This window comes from Apium graveolens, chromosome 8 (assembly GCF_009905375.1).
Source record: "Apium graveolens cultivar Ventura chromosome 8, ASM990537v1, whole genome shotgun sequence".
NCBI classification, from domain to species: domain Eukaryota; kingdom Viridiplantae; phylum Streptophyta; class Magnoliopsida; order Apiales; family Apiaceae; genus Apium; species Apium graveolens.
Window position 1 is genome coordinate 147,815,343 of NC_133654.1, and position 20,484 is coordinate 147,835,826.

The 20,484-nt window shown below is 39.3% G+C and overlaps 1 non-coding gene across 1 annotated transcript; it reads right to left on the minus strand.

The window, feature by feature from the left end:
* Positions 1 to 3,269: 3,269 nt before the first annotated feature.
* LOC141681537 (small nucleolar RNA R71) lies at positions 3,270 to 3,376 on the minus strand. Its single transcript, XR_012558966.1, has one exon. It is a non-coding gene; the product is annotated as a small nucleolar RNA R71 (small nucleolar RNA).
* Between the last annotated feature and the right edge of the window lie 17,108 nt (positions 3,377 to 20,484).

Consider the following 20,484-nt stretch of genomic DNA (forward strand, 5'->3'; position numbering starts at 1 on the left):
TTGCTAGTTCAATCTATTGTCTCACCGAAAGTCATGGTGGTTCGGCCGATTGTCTTGGTAGCTCAACAGATTGTCTCACTGATTGTCTCGCCAGTTCATTTGATTTCTGTTCATTGATTAAAAGACAACTGCAGCAGACATTCATTCAAAAAACCTACAACATTCAATACAGAGACCAATTAACTCAAGAACAGACAGAAGTAGCCGCCGCCAAAGTTTAACTCTCAACTGCATTTAAGTTCATTTATTTCTAGTCATTAAAGTTAGATCTAAACCACTAGAAATCATTCTCTTGTTCTTGTGTAACTATCTAGTGGATCAAAATCCCTAGAACTTAATCTCAAATTGCTTTTAGCATTTGATCTTTTTATTGCAAAAACTGAAAAAGTTCATGTCGAATTTATTCTAGATTTGTAATAATTTATTTGAGATTAATTCCTTGTAAACGATACCGTTGTTGTAACACCTTTCAAGTTTAATAATAGATTTATTTAACTTGAATTTTGTTTCACTTTTTTATTCCGCATTAAATTCGATTAAACGGTAAAGTTTGTATTTAACCCCCCCTTCTACAAACATATTGGGACCTAACAATTGGTATCAGAGCCTTCTGATTAACGAACAAATCAAGATCCTAGACTTTTGTGATTCTTCCACTCCTTGAATTTTTATTTGTTCAAAAATTCATAATGACTTCACAAAAAGTTGGAACTGTTAAAATTCCATTGTTCGATAAAGAAAATTATATTATGTGGAAGAAGAAGATGCTCTTATTCTTACAAGTTGCAAATCCTAAATATCTGGATGTGTTAAAGAAGGGTCCAAAAATTCCGATGGTTATTGAACCAGAGGTTATAGAAAATGATGTTGTAATTACCAAAGCTAGAACCTATGCAAAAGAGCCTGAAGATTTTACTTCTGCTGAAAAGGAAGAAGCCTCCTTGGATGCCAGCCTTCAATTAATTTTAGTTGATTCCCTTGAATCCTTGATGAACAGACATGTGATGAACTGTAAAAGTTCCAAACACATCTGGGAAACTGTTGAGGTGATTAATGAAGGCACAGAGGAAGTTAGGGAGAACAAGTTAGAGATCCTAACCTCTGAATATGAACATTTTAAATCCAATCCAGTAGAAGGAATTTGATAAGTGGCATTTTATACCACTTAGAACGTCTTAAAATGGCTTAAATTGGTGTCTTGAAATCAAGTATTTTGTGTATTTAATGCGTTTTTCTAGTGTTTATGCATTTCAGGGTATTAGTTGCATTTCGGGGGAGGAATCATCAAGAATAAGCCTTGACATGTGTTCACCATTGCGAGAGGAATGGAATGGGCAGATTACGGCGAAGAAACGGAGCAAGCTTGGAATTTTTTCCAGTAGGGTCCTGCGCGCCCGCGCAGCAATGCTGAGCGGCCGCGCAACAGCCTGCACGCCCGCGCAGAAATGCTGAGCGGCCGCGCAAGGTTGGGGAAAAAGCTGAATTATTTCAGACTTCTACTTCTATTTGGCTTCCAACTTCTATGTAATCTGAGTTTTATGGGACTATTATATAGGTAGATTTGAGACGTTTTCATAGAGAGTATTAAGGAGATTATGTTTTAGATTGTGTTTTACGCAAGAAGCGAATGAGATAAGGAAGAAGACCGATTTAGCACACCGCAACGAAGAGGAAGCATATATTCTTGTGATTCTTGTTTCGTTGTAACGTTGGATGCTAGTTTTCTTGCTTTAACTTATTTACTCTTGTGACGTACTCTGTTTTAATATAATTAGTTTAGTTATTATTTTCTTGTGTTTGTTTATCATGATTTCATATGAACCCATGATGGCGATAAGTTCTATTATGGGCTAATCGTGATCATGGGGTTTCAACGGATTTATTATGGAATTCTTTAGTTAATTGTTTAATACTTTAGTGTGTGATGATTGCATGATATCTAGTATTGGTTGCGCGTATTCGTCTTATGTGCGTCGCGAACATATAAGATAGGGTGTTAATCTCTTGTGAAGCGACGGTGGATCTTGAGATTTAGAACTTGCCATGCTAGCATAGGTTCATGTACGTTGTGCATGATTAGTGGGTAACTCTAACAGTTTTATTTGCCCTATGTAATCAAAAGGAATAACTTGTGCTTAAATCGTTGTGTTGTCAATTTCTGTAGACATATAGGAACTCAACATAATTGATGACTATTCAACTTCTATCTTAATTGTGGATGCTTGGTAGAATGGTATTAGTACAATGAAAGTTGGCTTTTATCAGTTTCGTGTTATTCAATTAATATCATCACTGTCACATGCTAAAGGTAATAACAATGGCTATAGAAGGAAGTAATAATGAAGTTGTGATCTCATGAGTGTTTTATTATTGATAATTTGAAGTGTTAGTTAAGTGGTTAATTAAGAAGTTAATTATAGTTAATATTTAATCAACAATTTTAAGTGTTATCTTAACATTGAGAAGTAATCATACATTGGTGAGTGAGTTTAATTAGACAATAACTTAGTCTGAGTCTCTGAGGGAACGAACTAGAAAGTATTCTATATTACTTGCGAACGCGTATACTTGCGTGAATATTAGTGCGTGTTTTTGCCCTAACAAGTTTTTGGCGCCGCTGCCGGGGACTCGGTGTATTTGTTTAGTTTATGTACTTACCATCATTGGTCATTAGGACTCAGTGATTAGGACGTAGTAGTTACTTACTCTTTTCGGTTGTGTTTCAGGTACTTTAGCAAGCGTTTATGCAAACTCATTCTCGTGCTCGCAAGAGGACTTTAGATACAACTGAGGAGACAAACGCAGTTCTTGATATTCCGGAGAAGTTAGATTTTGAGGATTCAGATTCAGGCGCTGAGTAGAAAGAACCAGTAAACATGGGAGATCGTATTGTTCAAGCTGATCCAGCTCTTATGGATTTTTCTCGGCCTAAAATTGATGATATTCAGTCAAGCATCCTTCATCCGGCTATTCAAGCTAACACCTTTGAAATCAAGCCGGGCACTATTCAGATGGTGCAGAATTCTGTTTCTTTTGGAGGAGTGGCAACTGAAGACCCCAACATGCACATAAGAAATTTTGTCGAGATCTGCAGCACTTTTAAGTATAATGGCGTGACTGATGAGGCTATCAAGTTGAGGCTTTTCCCATTCTCACTGAGGGATAAGGCTAAAGACTGGTTACATTCTGAACCAGCTGGGTCCATCACTACGTGGCAAGATCTTGCGCAAAAGTTTCTGGTGAAGTTTTATCCAATGGCAAAGACTGCTGCTATGAGGAGTGCTCTTACTCAGTTTGCGCAGCAACCTACAGAATCTATGTGCGAGGCTTGGGAACGCTACAAGGAAATGTTGAGAAAATGTCCACATCATGGAATGCCGGATTGGATGGTAATCACTGGTTTTTATAATGGTTTGGGGGCCCAATCTTGGCCCATGCTCGATGCAGCAGCTGGAGGAGCCTTATGGGCTAAAAGCTATACTGAGGCGTATAATCTTATAGAGACAATGGCTGCAAATGAGCATCAAAACCCAACTCAGAGGATGACGTCAGGCAAGGTCGCAGGTATTCTGGAAGTTGATGCAGCCACCGCTATTGCAGCCCAGCTCCAAGCGCTATCAATGAAGGTTGATTCTCTGGCTACGTATGGAGTTAATCAAATAGCTATGGTTTGTGAGCTTTGTGCAGGTTCTCATGCTACGGATCAGTGTTCTCTTGTCAATGAATCTGTTCAGTATGTGAATAATTATCAGCGACAACAGCAGCCTGTGCCAGCGACCTATCATCCTAATAACAGAAATCATCCAAATTTCAGCTGGGGTAATAATCAGAATGCTATTCAGCCACCATATCAGCAAGGGGTGAGTAAACAGTTTAACCTACCTGGATTCCAGCAACCACAGCAGTATGCTACAAGGCAATCATATCCTCAACAGGGAAGTGCAGCTGCACCTACTAGTGCTGATTTTGAGGAACTTAAGCTGTTGTGCAAGAGTCAGGCAGTTTCTATCAAGACCTTGGAAAATCAAATCGGTCAATTAGCCAATGCAGTGCTCAATCGTCAACCTGGCACTCTTCCCAGTGACATGGAAGTACCAGGCAGGAAGGAAGCTAAAGAGCAAGTCAAGGCTATTACCTTAAGGTCTGGAAAAGTAGCTGATGCTGAAAAGGCAAAAGAAGTCGAAGCTGAAGTTAGAGATGAAGAATCTAAGCAAAAGGAGAAAGTGGCGGAACCAAAGAAGACTACTGTTGAACACACTCTGCCTGAGGCTAATACAGGGGAGAAACAACTCTATCCTCCACCACCTTTTCCTAAGAGATTGCAGCAACAAAAGCTGGATAGACAGTTCGGGAAGTTTCTGGAGGTGTTCAAGAAACTTCACATCAATATACCTTTCGCTGAGGCTCTGGAACAAATGCCTAGTTATGTGAAGTTTATGAAGACTATTCTTTCAAGGAAGGTGAAACTGGATGACCTTGAAACCGTTGCTCTCACGGAAGAATGCAGCGCGGTTCTGCAACAAAAGTTACCACCAAAACTGAAAGATCCAGGAAGCTTCACCATTCCTTGCACCATTGGCAATCTAACTTTTAACAAGTGCTTTTGTGATTTGGGAGCAAGCATTAATCTGATACCCTTGTCGATCTTTAAAAAGCTGGATCTGCCTGATCCAAAACCCACATACATGTCGCTACAATTGGCGGACCGTTCCATTACTTACCCAAGGGGCATAGTTGAGGATGTGCTCGTCAAGGTGGATAAGCTCTTCTTTCCAGCAGATTTTGTTATTCTGGATTTTGAGGAAGATAAGAAGATTCCCATAATCTTGGGGAGGCCTTTCTTGGCTACTGGCCGTACCTTGATAGATGTGCAAAAAGGGGAACTTACTATGCGGGTCCAAGATCAGGATGTGACCTTCAACGTATTCAAGGCAATGAAATTCCCTACAGAAGATGAGGAGTGCTTAAAAGTGGATGTGATTGATTCCGCAGTTACTTCGGAACTCGAGCACATGCTAATGTCTGATGCATTGGAAAAGGCCTTAGTGGGGGAATTTGACAGTGATGATGAAGATAGCAACGAGCAATTACAATATCTGAACGCTTCTCCCTGGAAGCGAAAGCTGGACATACCATTTGAATCTCTTGGTACTTCTGACCTCAAGAACGCTGAAGGGAAGCTCAAACCATCAATAGAGGAAGCACCTACCTTGGAGCTCAAACCATTACCTGAACACTTGAGGTATGCTTTTTTAGGTGATTCATCTACGTTACCTGTTATTATTTCAGCTGACCTTTCAGGTAGTGAGGAAGACAAGCTCTTAAGGATTTTGAGAGAATTCAAATCGGCTATAGGATGGACCATAGCAGACATCAAGGGGATAAGTCCTTCATATTGTATGCATAAAATTCTGCTAGAGGAAGGTAGTAAGCCAACTGTGGAACAGCAACGAAGACTGAATCCCATCATGAAGGAGGTGGTGAAGAAAGAAATTCTGAAATGGCTAGATGCAGGCATCATTTATCCTATTTCTGACAGCTCGTGGGTGAGCCCCGTACAATGTGTTCCTAAGAAAGGAGGTATCACAGTGGTCGCAAATGAAAAGAATGAGCTCATCCCTACTCGAACAGTTACAGGATGGAGAGTATGCATGGATTATAGGAAATTGAACAAAGCCACAAGGAAGGATCACTTTCCTCTTCCATTTATTGATCAAATGCTTGACAGATTGGTGGGACATGAGTATTTTTGTCTTCTGGATGGTTATTCCGGGTATAATCAGATTTGTATTGCACCAGAGGATCAGGAAAAGACTACCTTCACTTGTCCATTTGGCACATTTGCTTTTCATAGAGTTTCGTTTGGGTTATGTGGCGCCCCGGCCACCTTTTAGAGATGTATGATGGCTATATTCTCTGACATGATTAGAAATAACGTCGAAGTGTTCATGGATGACTTTTCCGTCTTTGGACACTCATATGATGAATGTTTGAATAATCTGCGCGCCGTACTCAAAAGATGCGTGGAAACTAATTTGGTGCTTAATTGGGAGAAATGTCATTTTATGGTGCGTGAAGGCATTATCCTTGGGCATAAGGTCTCTAGCAAGGGTCTGGAGGTGGACAAGGCCAAGGTGGGAGTCATTGAAAATCTTCCCCCACCCAATTCTGTGAAAGGAATCCGTAGTTTTCTTGGTCATGCGGGTTTTTATCGGCGATTCATCAAGGACTTTTCAAAGATATCTAAGCCATTGTGCAATTTGCTTGAGAAAGATGTGCCTTTCAAATTTGATGATGAATGTTTGGCAGCATTCGAGACTCTCAAGAAGAGTTTGATCACTGCACCAGTTATTACAGCACCAGATTGGATAGAACCGTTTGAGATGATGTGTGATGCGAGTGATTATGCGGTAGGTGCAGTTCTGGGACAGCGCAAGAAAAATCTCTTCCATGTGGTCTACTATGCGAGTAAGATTTTAAATGGTGCCCAATTGAACTACACCACTACTGAGAAGGAGCTTTTGGCTATAGTCTTTGGCTTTGAGAAATTTCGATCTTATCTGCTTGGTACGAAAGTAACAGTATTCACTGATCATGCAGCTATTCGCTATCTGGTTTCTAAGAAGGATTCGAAGCCGAGACTCATTCGTTGGGTGCTTTTACTTCAGGAATTTGAGTTAGAGATCAAAGATAGAAAAGGTACCGAGAATCAAGTAGCTGACCATCTCTCTAGGTTGGAGAATCCCCTTCACAAGATAGGACGTTAATCAATGAATCTTTTCCGGATGAGCAGTTGTTTGCAATTCAGGAGGAAGAACCATGGTTTGCAGATATTGTAAACTATCTTGTCAGCAATATAATGCCTCTTAATTTGACATCCACGTAAAAGAAGAAGTTTCTGCATGAGGTGAAGTGATATATGTGGGATGAACCATATTTGTTTAGACAGGGAGCTGACCAGATCATCAGGAGATGTATCCCGTTCTGTGAGACAGAGGGGATATTACGAGACTGCCATTCCACGGTTTATGGTGGACACTATGGAGGTGAGAAGATGGCAGCTCGTATTCTGCAAACAGGTTTTTTCTGGCCTACTTTGTTCAAGGATGCTCATCAGTTTGTTTTAAGGTGTGATCGTTGCCAAAGAGTGGGAAATTTGTCAAAGAAGGATGAGATGCCATTAAATGTGATGCTTGAAGTCGAGGTCTTTGATGTGTGGGGAATCGATTTCATGGGGCCTTTTATCTCATCTTGCAATAATCAGTACATCTTGCTGGCAGTCGTTTATGTCTCAAAATGGGTCGAAGTTAAAGCTTTACCGACAAATGATGCAAAGGTAGTACTAAATTTTCTTCATAAGCAAATTTTCACAAGGTTTGGAACGCCTCGGGTAATCATAAGTGATGAAGGATCGCATTTTTGCAACCGTAAGTTCACTTCTATGATGCAGCATTATAATGTGAATCATCGAGTAGCTACTGCCTATCATCCGCAAACAAATGGTCAAGCGGAAGTGTCTAACAGAGAGATAAAGCGTATTCTAGAGAAGGTTGTTTGTCCGTCAAGGAAGGATTGGTCTTTAAAGCTCGATGAAGCTGTTTGGGCTTACAGAACAGCATACAAAACTCCACTAGGGATGTCACCGTTTTAGTTGGTGTACGGTAAGGGATGTCATCTACCAGCGGAGCTTGAGCATAAGGCCTACTGGGCATTGAAGAAATTGAACCTGGATTTAGATGCAGCTGGTAAGAAAAGAATGCTTCAGCTTAATGAACTTGATGAATTTCGACTTCAAGCGTACGAGAATAACAAAATGTATAAGGAAAAGGTGAAGAGGTGGCACGATAGGAAGCTACATCCTAAGTTATTTGTGCCAGGGCAACAAGTTCTTTTATTCAACTCTCGGCTCCGCCTTTTTCCTGGGAAGTTGAAATCAAGGTGGTCTGGACCTTTTATTGTCAAAACTGTGTTTCCACATGGAGCGGTGGAAATTTTTGAGAATGATTCGGACCAAACATTCAAGGTTAACGGTCAGCGGTTGAAGCACTACTATGGGGGCATGGCAAACCGAGAGGTGGTTAGTGCCATTTTGTTGACTACTTGAGAAAGGTACGGAACGTCAAGCTAATGACGAAAAAGAAGCGCTGTATGGGAGGCAACCCATGAATTGTTGTTACAGGAACCCTTAGAAGTTAATAACCTATTCAAAAACACAAAAAAATCAGAAAACAGGGGCTAAATTTTTTTTTTTCCAGAGACCCTCTGCGCGCCCGCGCAGCTATGCTGAGCGGCCGCGCAGCTTGCTGCGCGCCCGCGCAGAAATGCTGAGCGGCCGCGCAGGGGTCGAGTTCCAGAAATTTTTTTGCAGTTCAGAAAAAAAAAAAAAAACACAAAAACAGTTTTAGCCCATAAACCCACGAATTGTTCCCACTACCCCATCATTTTAACCCTTAATTCCCAAACCCTAATCTAATCCATACCCTATATATACATACACCTATCCTACATATCTCCCACAAAACTTCCTACACTTAAACCCTCTCACAAACATCAAAAATCAGTTCTTACACACTTCTATTCACGAATCAATGGCATCCAAGAGAGCACGCACTATTGACAGCAGCAGCACAGTTCCTATTGCTGATTCTTCGAGGGGCACTGCTGCAAGGCCTCGGTTAACTGACAGAGCTGCGGAGGAGGAGTACACTAGGACGTTGGGGAAGCCGATTCTGAAGGAGAGGGGGTTTTTACCATCAGGGAGGGATGGTCAGTTGTTGCCCATGATTGCAGAGAAGGGGTGGATAGCTTTTTGTGAGTCACCCGAAGCAGTACCGATGAGCGTTGTTCGCGAGTTCTACGCGAACGCGAAGGCTGAAAAGAATGGGTTTTCTGTAGTCCGTGGGCTGACGGTTGATTATCATCCTGCGGCGATTCGCCGTGTGATTGGACAACGAGAGAGGAAGCCCGAGGAGGAGAACTGGAATGAAAAGACTGCTGAGGATTTTGACTTGGATTTGATTTGTGCGACTCTCTGTCGACCGGGCACAGTTTGGAACCGCAGTCCAGCCAATAATGAGTATCGTCACTTTCCGGCGATCGCCATGAACAGGTATGCCCGTGCATGGAATGCATTTATATGTGCTAATATTTTGCCTTCTTCACATGCACACGAGGTCACAGTTGAGAGAGCACAGCTGTTGTGGGGAATTCTGAATGAGGAATACTATGTGGACCTTGGTGAGTTTATCTACCAAGGAATTCTGAAGTTTTTGAGGGGAGCAAAGCATATGAACATCCCTTATGCATCCACGGTTACGAAGCTATGCCGAGTAGTGGGAGTGAGCTGGCCGGCTCATGAGCAGTTGCAGTTGCCAGCAGCTCCGATAGATTCTGGCACTCTGAATGGGATGCAGGAGTGGACCGGTGGTGAGCCTGAGGAGCATGGGCTGGGTTATCGTCTTCCAGGAGGGCGTCCAGCACGAGGTGCTACTATGGCTAGGCCAGGGCGTGGTGAGGCTGGTTCGTCGAGAGCTCAGGAGGGTGCTGGGATGGGTTATGCCCAGTATAGGAGGCTTTCACGGTGGATGGATGCCATGTATGAGACGCAGAGTAGGTTTGCTTAGGAGCTCACCCTTGCGTTAGGGACTGTTTTTCGAGGCCTTGGAGCTGATATCCAGTGGCCAGTTTTTGGTGAGGACTCTGCATACCCGCCGCCTGATACTCCACCCGCTGAGGGTGATGATGATGACGACTCCGAGTAGGTATACCCTGTGTTCCTTTCTACTACTTTCACTGAGGACAGTGAAGATTTTTAGTTTGGGGGTGGTAGTTAAAGGAATACTGTGTGTGTGTCATTTAGTTGCATATTCATGATAGTTAGTTCATATAGTTGCATAATTTATGCCATATAGTTTTTTTTTATGAATGTCATGTAGCTCATGCATTTACTATGATCCCTTTTGCAATGATTTATCGACTGAATTGTGATATTGATGCGAGTGTAGTGATAGCATTAAAGTGATATTAAGTTGTGTAGGTTGATATGCATGCTAGAAACAATTGTAAGTCCACTGAGTCTTAAAGAATGCGTAAGGGCTAGATTGTTGTTATGATTTGGTTGTTTTCAAGGTCAATCTATTTATTATGCTTAGAATTCGATTATAGGTTCTTAGTGATAAAAACATGAAAAAGAAAAATTTTTTGGAGGAAAAAATATGGAAGTTGTTGCTAGTTGTGGCTAGGCGTCAAATGGCTAGTAGCCGGCTCGCTTATGTTGCGAGTAGTCTAGGGTTGAGTAAGATGGAGCGAAATGCACTTGCTCAGAAGTTAAAAAAAAAAAAAATTGCAGAATTGATCAAGAGTGGGCTCTTTGGTATTCGAGTTATTAAGTTCTTAGGGGACTTTGTGCCTAGTGACCTAAGGCTTTTAGAGTCTGGGATCCGCTAACCTAACGCTCGTTACATGGATACCATTGTATAAGTCTTTTGTGGACCTCACTCATTGCACGGTCAAATAAGCATTTGAGTTGTAAATAAAAAGCACAATTCCGTAGTAAGCTCCAGAGTTCTTGTAGTGTTGTATATCACTTTGTGCCTAGAATTTTTATTCTTTTTATAATCGTAGGATTGCCTTGAGGATAGTCTAGTCATAGTAATTGGTCTAGTTCCGAAGCATATCTGTTAAGCATTCGCACACACCACGTTTCTGGCTGTTTGTCCGGTTGCATGAGTTTATTGATCTTTAGATGTCTAACTGCATTCGTTGAGATGTGACAATTTGGTTGGTTAATTGTAGTAAGGGGGATCGTTGCATTTTCATATAGATTGCATTCATGCCTATTTTTATTTGTTTTGAGTCTGTGACGCTTGAGGACAAGCATCGATTTAAGTTTGGGGGTGTGATAAGTGGCATTTTATACCACTTAGAACGTCTTAAAATGGCTTAAATTGGTGTCTTGAAATTAAGTATTTTGTGTATTTAATGCGTTTTTCTAGTGTTTATGTATTTCAGGGTATTAGTTGCATTTCGGGGGAGGAATCATCAAGAATAAGCCTTGGCATGTGTTCACAGCCTGCGCGCCCGCGCAGAAATGCTGAGCGGTCGCGCAAGGTCGGGAAAAAAGCTGAATTATTTCAGACTTCTACTTCTGTTTGGCTTCCAACTTCTATGTAATCTGAGTTTTATGGGACTATTATATAGGTAGATTTGAGACGTTTTCATAGAGAGTATTAAGGAGATTATGTTTTAGATTGTGTTTTACGCAAGAAGCGAAGGAGATAAGGAAGAAGACCGATTTAGCACACCGCAACGAAGAGGAAGCATATATTCTTGTGATTCTTGTTTCGTTGTAACGTTGGATGCTAGTTTTCTTGCTTTGACTTATTTACTCTTGTGACGTACTCTGTTTTAATATAATTAGTTTAGTTATTATTTTCTTGTGTTTGTTTATCATGATTTCATATGAACCCATGATGGCGATAAGTTCTATTATGGGCTAATCGTGATCATGGGGTTTCAACGGATTTATTATGGAATTCTTTAGTTAATTGTTTAATACTTTAGTGTGTGATGATTGCATGATATCTAGTATTGGTTGCGCGTATTCGTCTTATGTGCGTCGCGAACATATAAGATAGGGTGTTAATCTCTTGTGAAGCGACGGTGGATCTTGAGATTTAGAACTTGCCATGCTAGCATAGGTTCATGTACGTTGTGCATGATTAGTGGGTAACTCTAACAGTTTTATTTTCCCTATGTAATCAAAAGGAATAACTTGTGCTTAAATCGTTGTGTTGTCAATTTCTGTAGACATATAGGAACTCAACATAATTGATGACTATTCAACTTCTATCTTAATTGTGGATGCTTGGTAGAATGGTATTAGTACAATGAAAGTTGGCTTTTATCAGTTTCGTGTTATTCGATTAATATCATCACTGTCACATGCTAAAGGTAATAACAATGGCTATAGAAGGAAGTAATAATGAAGTTGTGATCTCATGAGTGTTTTATTATTGATAATTTGAAGTGTTAGTTAAGTGGTTAATTAAGAAGTTAATTATAGTTAATATTTAATCAACAATTTTAAGTGTTATCTTAACATTGAGAAGTAATCATACATTGGTGAGTGAGTTTAATTAGACAATAACTTAGTCTGAGTCTCTGAGGGAACGAACTAGAAAGTATTCTATATTACTTGCGAACGCGTATACTTGCGTGAATATTAGTGCGTATTTTTGCCCTAACAGAATTACTGAAGTGTTCGAGAGGTACAGTGCTTTGATTAACAACCTGAACATAAATGGAAAATACTATTCAATCAGGGAGGTCAACAAAAAGTTCCTTTTAACACTGCCAACTCATCTTGAACACAGAATCACTGTCATAAGAGAAGCGAGAGATCTGAGTGAGATTTATTTAGAGAGGCTCTATGGTGTGTTAAAACCCTATGAGTTGGAGCAGATTCGGCATAAGGAAGTCTACGAGAAAGGTAGAGTGTTCAGCACGTCTACTGCTCTAGTAGCTGAACGACAACAACAACAACAACAACAATCTCAACAGTCAGAGAGAATGGTACAATCTTCCAAGGTGGAAGAAAATGTGATAGTAGCAGAATTTGATCATCCTACTACAAATAAATCCGGTGATGATTTTTACTCCTTGGAAGAGCTGGAGCAATTGGAAGATGAGTCAATGGTCCTGATTGTCAAGAGATTCTCCAATGTCAGATTCAAGAGGAATCCCAAGTTCAAGTACAAGTCCAACTACAACAGATTCCAGAAAGGTGGATCTTTATCCTCTAACACCAGCAGTGGTGGATACAAAACAGGGATGGTTGATCGGAGCACCATTCGATGCTTTAACTGCAATGAGTTGGGACACTTTGCCACATAATGCAGGAAGCCAAAGCAAGTAAGGAAGAACTCTTATGATTTTAATCAGAAGAGTAAATCTGAAAGGGTTTACCTGGTAAAGGGAAGAAGCTGGGATGATACTGAAAGTGAAGATTAAGAAGTTGGGAATCTTGCTCTTATGGCTATTGATGGAAACACTTCATCGTCAAGAAAAGAGGTAAAATTTACTGATGCTGAATTAGTTTATCATCTAGGAGGCTCCTTAGATTGTGCTCGCCGTGATAATGAAATGTTAATTCAACAAATCAAAGACCTTGAGAAAGAGGTCAATGAATTAAGACTTGTGCACATTTATCAAGACAAATTGAAAGAACAAGTATCTTTTCTAGAGAACAGAGTTGACTGTTATAGACAACTCGAAACTATTCTCAAAGACAAGATCACCGGTCTTGAGACTAAGGTTAAAGCTTACTTTAATTCTTGCTCGAAGGCTAAAAAGTTCTACAATAAGCAAGCTATTAATCAAACATCTGGAGTAGGTTATGATTACAATGTTGCTATTGGAGAATTAGGCATAAACTCTCCTCCTCATGTCTGTGCTAAAGGTAGGGAAGTACCACATGTGCTTAAGGGTGTTGATAAACCCCTCTATAAAGAATCAATTGTTGAACCATTTGATGAGACCTCCTTTATTATTCAAGAAGAAATATGTGTTGAAGATCTTGCTAATGAGAAGGTTGTTTCCAAGCCAAGTGTGTCGAAAGTTCCAGTCAAAGTTGTGAAAGCAACTAAGACTAACTCAGACACACATGAGTTGGATAACAAAAATGCCATGTCTACCATGCATAATTTTCCTGTTGTTAATCCCTCTCATAAAGTATGTGGTGTTCCTAATAGTATGTCTTGTGCTTTTAATTTGATATATGTTTATTTTAATGGTAAGCATATTTCTAGTGATAAGACTACTCCTCGTCAGCATGTGAATAATATGAAGCATAATAGGTCTAAGACTGCTAGTCCTCCTAAAGCTAGAAAGGAGACATTTGTGCCTAAGCCTAAACAGAAATTTGTTAAGGCTGTTTACAAGGTCAAATGTCCAATCGTTGAGAAAGTTGAGAACATAAAAGTTAAGAATGTTGTTTTGCCTGATAAAGGCCAATTCTACAAGTATGCCGGACCCAACCAAGTTTGGATTCCGAAGAAGGTCAAATACATTTGTATTGCAGGGCATTAAACAGGTGGAACTGGTAGTGTGGATTCTTGACAGCGGATCGTCAAGACATATGACCGGAGATAGAGCCCTACTATCAAATGTGGTTGAGAAAGCTGGCCCAGTGGTTACCTTTGGAGATAACAGCAAAAGTTTAACTGAGGGATATGGCTGTTTGCAAGCTGGAAATGTTATCATTGCAAATGTGTATATTGTGCAAGGACTTGAACACAATCTACTTAGTATCAATCAGTTCTGTGACAAGGGCTACTATATTTTATGCGACAAGTTGAAGTGTCAGATCCTGCATAAGAAAAGTGAAAAACCTTCCTTGATGGGAATCCGAAAAGGAAATCTGTTCGTAGTTGACATGAACTCTGGAAGTAGTCCTGGAGTCAATTATTTCTATGCAAAGGCATCATCAAATGAGAGTTGGCTATGACACAAGAGACTTTTCCATATCAATTTCAAAGCAATTAATTCTCTTGTTAAGAGAGAATTGGTCAGAGGTCTGCCTCAACTGGAATTCTCCCCCTAAGGACTGTGTGAGGCATTCCAGAAAGGAAAGTCAAAGAAAGCAAGTCACAAAGGCACTGACACATCCTCCATAACTGGTATTCTTCAATTATTGCACATGGATTTGTTTGGACCAGTTAATGTTCTTTCGATATCAAAGAAGTGTTATTGTCTTGTGATAGTTGATGACTATTCCATGTATACGTGGGTTTTATTCCTTCACTCTAAGGATCAAACACCACAAGTTGTGATTGATCATATTAAGTTGATCGAGTTAGATTCTAATGTCCCTGTTAGAGTAATAAGGTCAGATAATGGAACAGAATTCAAGAATTCACTTCTCAATGGATTTTGTACAGACAAAGGGATTACCAGACAAAATTCAGCTCCTAGAACCCCTCAGCAGAATGGAGTGGTAGAAAGGAAGAATCGTACATTGATTGAAGCTGCAAGAACTATGTAAAGTGAATCAGGTCTTCCAATGTACTTTTGGGCTGAAGCTGTCAATACTGCATGTTATACTCATAATCGAACTCTAATCAACAAGGACCTCATGAAGACTCCTTATGAGATTATGAATGAACATAAACCTTCTATCAAATACTTTCATGTATTTGGTGCCAGATGCTTCGTGCTCAAGGATGGAGATGATCGTCGTAGTAAATTCGAGGCAAAGGCATATGAGGGTATTTTTGTTGGTTATGGAAGAAGATCATAAAGGGTGTATATCATTGATCAACACAAAGTAACTGAAAGTGTCAATGTTACATTTGATGACACTAAACTCCCTTGTATGCAAACTGAAGATCCTTCTGAGAAACTGAAGTTTGATGATATATCAGATTCAGAATCAGAAAATGATCAAGAACCTGAGGTTGCTGCTGGTGAAGAACCTGTTAATCATGATGACACTCAAGGTAATGGTGATGGAAACATTGGCAACAATGGAGATACCACTACTAGTGACGGAGAATCATCAAGTCAACCTGGCAACAACTCAGGGGGAGATGCTGAAGGATCAACTAGTAAGACACAACATCCCAATGTATTTCAAGGCGAATCATCAAGATCAAATCTTCCAAGACAGACTGTCTGGAATAAAGCTCATCCTTTTGAGTTGATTATTGGTGATCCAGATGTTGGAGTCAGAACTAGACGTGCTACTCAAAATGAATGTCTATTCTTAGGATTTCTTTCTGAGATGGAACCTAAGAAGATTGAGGAAGCACTGACTGTTCCAGATTGGGTAATTTCTATGCAAGATGAACTCAATCAGTTTGAACATCAACAAGTCTGGAAACTGGTACCTAGACCTACACACAAGAAAGCTGTCGGTACTCGGTGGGTATTCAGGAATAAACTAGATGAAGATGGTGTGGTTACAAGAAATAAAGCAAGACTGGTAGCTAAAGGGTATTCTCAAGCTAAAGGCATTGATTATGATGAAACCTATGCTCCAGTGGCTAGACTTGAGGCCATCAGGATATTTCTGGCATTCGCAGCATTCTCGAACTTTAAAGTTTATCAAATGGATGTCAAGAGTGCCTTTCTGAATGGAAGGTTGGATGAAGAGGTATATGTAGAGTAACCTCCTGGTTTTGAAGATACAGATCATTTTGGATTTTTTCTACTTTCTTTTCAAGGCTATCTATGGTCTCAAACAGTCTCCGAGAAAATGGTATGACACTCTTTCTGAATTTCTAATTGAAAATGGCTTTACTAGAGGTGTCATAGACAAAACTCTCTTTTCTAAAAAGCATAAGAATGATACTTTATTAGTCCAAGTCTATGTGGATGATATAATATTTGGGTCTACTAATGATAGTCTCTGTAAGAGATTTGCTAAGTTAATGCACAACAAATTTGAAATGAGCATGATGGGAGAGCTGAAGTTCTTTCTCGGATTACAAGTAAATCAAAGGTTAGATGGAATATTTATTTGTCAATCCAAATATCTCAAGGAACTCCTCAAAAAGTACAATCTAGAGGATTCTGCATTAACAAGGACTCCGTTATCTATAGTTGTCAAGCTTGGACCCTGTGAAAACTCCATTAAGGTAGATGTCACAAGCTATAGAGGTATGATTGGCTCATTAATCTATCTTACAGCAAGTAGACCAGATATTATGTATGATACATGCTTATGTGCAAGGTTCCAAGCGGATCCTAGAGATATTCATCTTGTTGCTGTTAAACGAATCTTGAGATATCTTAAGAGAACACCAAATCTAGGTATTTGGTACCCTAAAGAATCTGGTTTTAACCTTGTTGGATATACAGATTCAGATTACGCAGGAAGTGTTGTTGATAGGAAAAGCACCTCACGGAGTTTTCAATTCCTAGGTAGCAGGCTAGTCTCATGGTACAGCAAGAAACAACAAACAGTTTCCAACTCAATGGCCGAGGCTGAATATATTGCTGCGTGAAGCTGCTGTGCTCAGATCTTGTGGATTAGGAACCAGCTACGGGACTATGGCTCCGTATTGAACAAAATTCCTATTCTGTGTGACAATACAAGTGCAATAGCCATCACCAACAACCCTGTGCAGCACACAAGGACCAAGCACATTGACATCATGTATCATTTTATTAGAGAGCACGTCATGAATGGTACTGTTGAACTATTTTTTGTTCCAACAGAAGAACAAATAGCAGATATTTTCACTAAACCACTTGATGAATCCACATTTACCAGATTAGTTGGTAAATTGGGTATGTTGAATAGTTTTAGTGATTAAACTAGTTAATATCTGAGATCTGTTCTTGAATGAATTTATAAACGAATTTTTCATGAATAAAAAATTCATTTGCAAATTTATTTTATCATGTTTACCATATTTCTTGCTTATTTCTATGTAATTTTTATTATCTTATCTTTTTTTTTCAACTTGCTAATTTTAGTATCTCAGAATATTTTATTTTCACTAAAAATATTTTTCTATGAATTTTATTTGCTAAAATTCAAAAGAAATCTATTTTTGGACTAAAAATATAATTATTTCTGAAATATTTTAATTTTGTAAATATTTTCTGCCATATTTATATTAGTCTTTATTTCAGTTTTCTGTAATTGTTAATATTTTCTGTATTATGTGTTTTTTTATGTTTTTTTAACTACAATGACAATCGGCAAGACTATTACAATTGTCTTGCTGAAAGTCATTCCAGTTTAACTTTGTTTATTTTAATTTTCAGTCTAGTTTTATACTGGCAAGACAATCGGTAATTGTCTTTCCAGTTTATTCGGTTGAACTTCCTTTTATTTTGTACTGATATGATAATCGCTATGACTATCAGATTGTCATACCAGTTCTTTTTTTTTATTTTATGTTAAAAGTTCTTTTATTTTGTACTGGTATGACAATCGGTATGATTATCGGATTGTCATACCAGTTATGTTTATTTTCTTTTTAAATTCAAAACTTTTGCCTGGTATGACAATCGGTATGACAATCCCAGATTGTCATACCAGTTGTAGTACATAGGTTCTTTTTTTCTTGTTTTCTTTCTCATTTCAGTATAATCAGTTCTCTCTCTCTCTCTCTCTTTCATTTTCAATCACTCGAACAGACTCTCTCGCTCCATTGATTCTTCCTTGCTCGAGTTTTTACTCAGCAAAACAAAATCTCACTACTGTTATATATACATATATGTGTATACATACATAAGTGCTGCCCGTTTTTTTTAAGGTTTAATCAGTTCTTGTAATTGGAATTGGGTGTTTTTTTTAACTTTGTTTTTATACTCAAAACCCCAATTCATTTTCTTGAACTTAAATCAGGTCTTCTGTTGTGTGTTTGCTTTATCTGGATTTACTAGTGTGTTTGTGGGATAAAAATCAACAAGACACAATTTTTTATTTTTTAGATATAATTGAATTAATTCGAATTATTAGTTATTTTTTAATTCAATTTTTTTAATTTAATTCTTAAAATTCTGAAAGTGTGTGTTTTATTGAACTTTTCAATGGCTCTCAATTTCCAAATTGTCTCGCATAATCATGTTGGTTATTTTAATCCGGAAAATTGTAGTGTTAAAAAATTTAAGTCGTGGATTAGATTTTTAAATGATCATTCGATTGTTAGCTCTGCTATTAATTCAAATATTCTATTAAATGTCGACTTGCTTAGACTGATTTGCACAACTTCTACTGTGGTCGCTGATTCTAACTCTTTTTCATTCACCGTGGCAAACACACAGTATGTAGTTGATGAAACAGTCATCAATAGAGCTTTAAATTTTCCAATGGACAATTTCTATAATTTACCCTCTGACAATGAGATTTCAAACTTTTTTCATGCTATTAACTATCAGGGGGTGATTAATTTGACTAAGCTGTCTAAATCAAATTTTGTTTCTGAATGGGATATTTTCTTCGATACACTTTCCAAAGTGTTTGCCAACTACACTAAATCCAATTTTCATAACATCACTTCCACTCTGTAGTATATCGGTCATGCGGTTGTTTTCAATCAAAGGATCAATTTTGGCAAATTACTTTTACCCATTCTTCTGAGAGGTCTCACTGCAGCTTTGCGTAATCATTCTATGAATCGTAGGGTTTCTTGATACTACGCTCGATTTCTTATGCTTATAGCAGAACATCTTCTCTCACCTGAGCATAAGGCTCTTTTTGCTAACTCATCAGTAGCTGAACCCCCTCCGGTAAGCAAAAAGATCTACACACGCCAAGACACAACCTTTAAATTCATGCAAGTTCCAGTACTTGTATCTGCTTTTATGGCCATCTTCATTCCTTTATCAATTTTTAATCTTCCCGGTCATGAACAACAAACTCAACCTCCAGTGGTTCAAGCCACCCAGGCACAAATATCAGATGCTCTTCCACTGCAGGTAATAATTCCTCACTCTCAACCCATTCCTACTTCTGATGTAAGACCCCCAGTGGTTGATAGGGTTGACCATGAAGTTGTAGAACCACAGCTTCAATCCCAGGTCATAGAGCCAAACACAGAGTCACAACCTATCTTAAACTCTCCCCCACTGTCAAAAATGTTACCGAGAAGGTTAGTAGGAAGTAGTGTGTTTTTAGATGTGAATAAACCCCCAGCTCTGCCTCCTTTCAAGAAGAGAAGAACATTTACTGAGGCATCTAAAAGCCCATCCTTGTCCTCTCAACAGGACATGGACTTTGAAATGGCCACTGAACAGTTACTAGAGACATTCTCTCAACAGGATGAATCTATTGAAATTCGCCATAGGGCCATGGCATCTTGTACTGAGTTAATCACACTTCCATTACTCACAATGGAAGCATACATACCAATAGATGACACTCAGGACAGAGAGAGAGGAGTGCACATTGACTCGGTTACAGTGCCTGCCATAATTGCGGCAGAAGAGCAGTCACATGCTTCAGAGGAAAAATCTAACTCTCTGCCACCTCTAATAGAGTCATTTTGTCCCCTCCCAGATCCAACACCTCTGGGTCCCTCACGGGATTCTCCACTCACAGATTTATCTGGAGAAAGTGGAGGGCAACTCGGTCAGTCTATCCCTGAAGCAATTCAGACATCTATTTCCCATGAAAAGATAGACTAGGCTGAGGATCGGGACTCGCGAATTCCCATTGCACCACCACTGACCTCTCTTGAAGAGGCTAGGGTGATTTCAATTGCAGGTACAAAAGACCAGCAACAGGATGGCTCCTCACGAGCAATTATATTGAGAGAAACACAAGCACGTGAGATGAGTGAACCAGGAAGGAGATATATTCAGGTGAGCACACACACAGACACAAACACTGAAAACCTGTTAGCTCAGATTGCTACTCTGAAAGAACAACTTCCTAAAAGTCAGGCTGAGGCTCAAACATTCAAAGCACAAGTGGTTTAACGATCTTCTTCTTCCACCTATGTCAACAATCAGCTGGCATTCATCAAG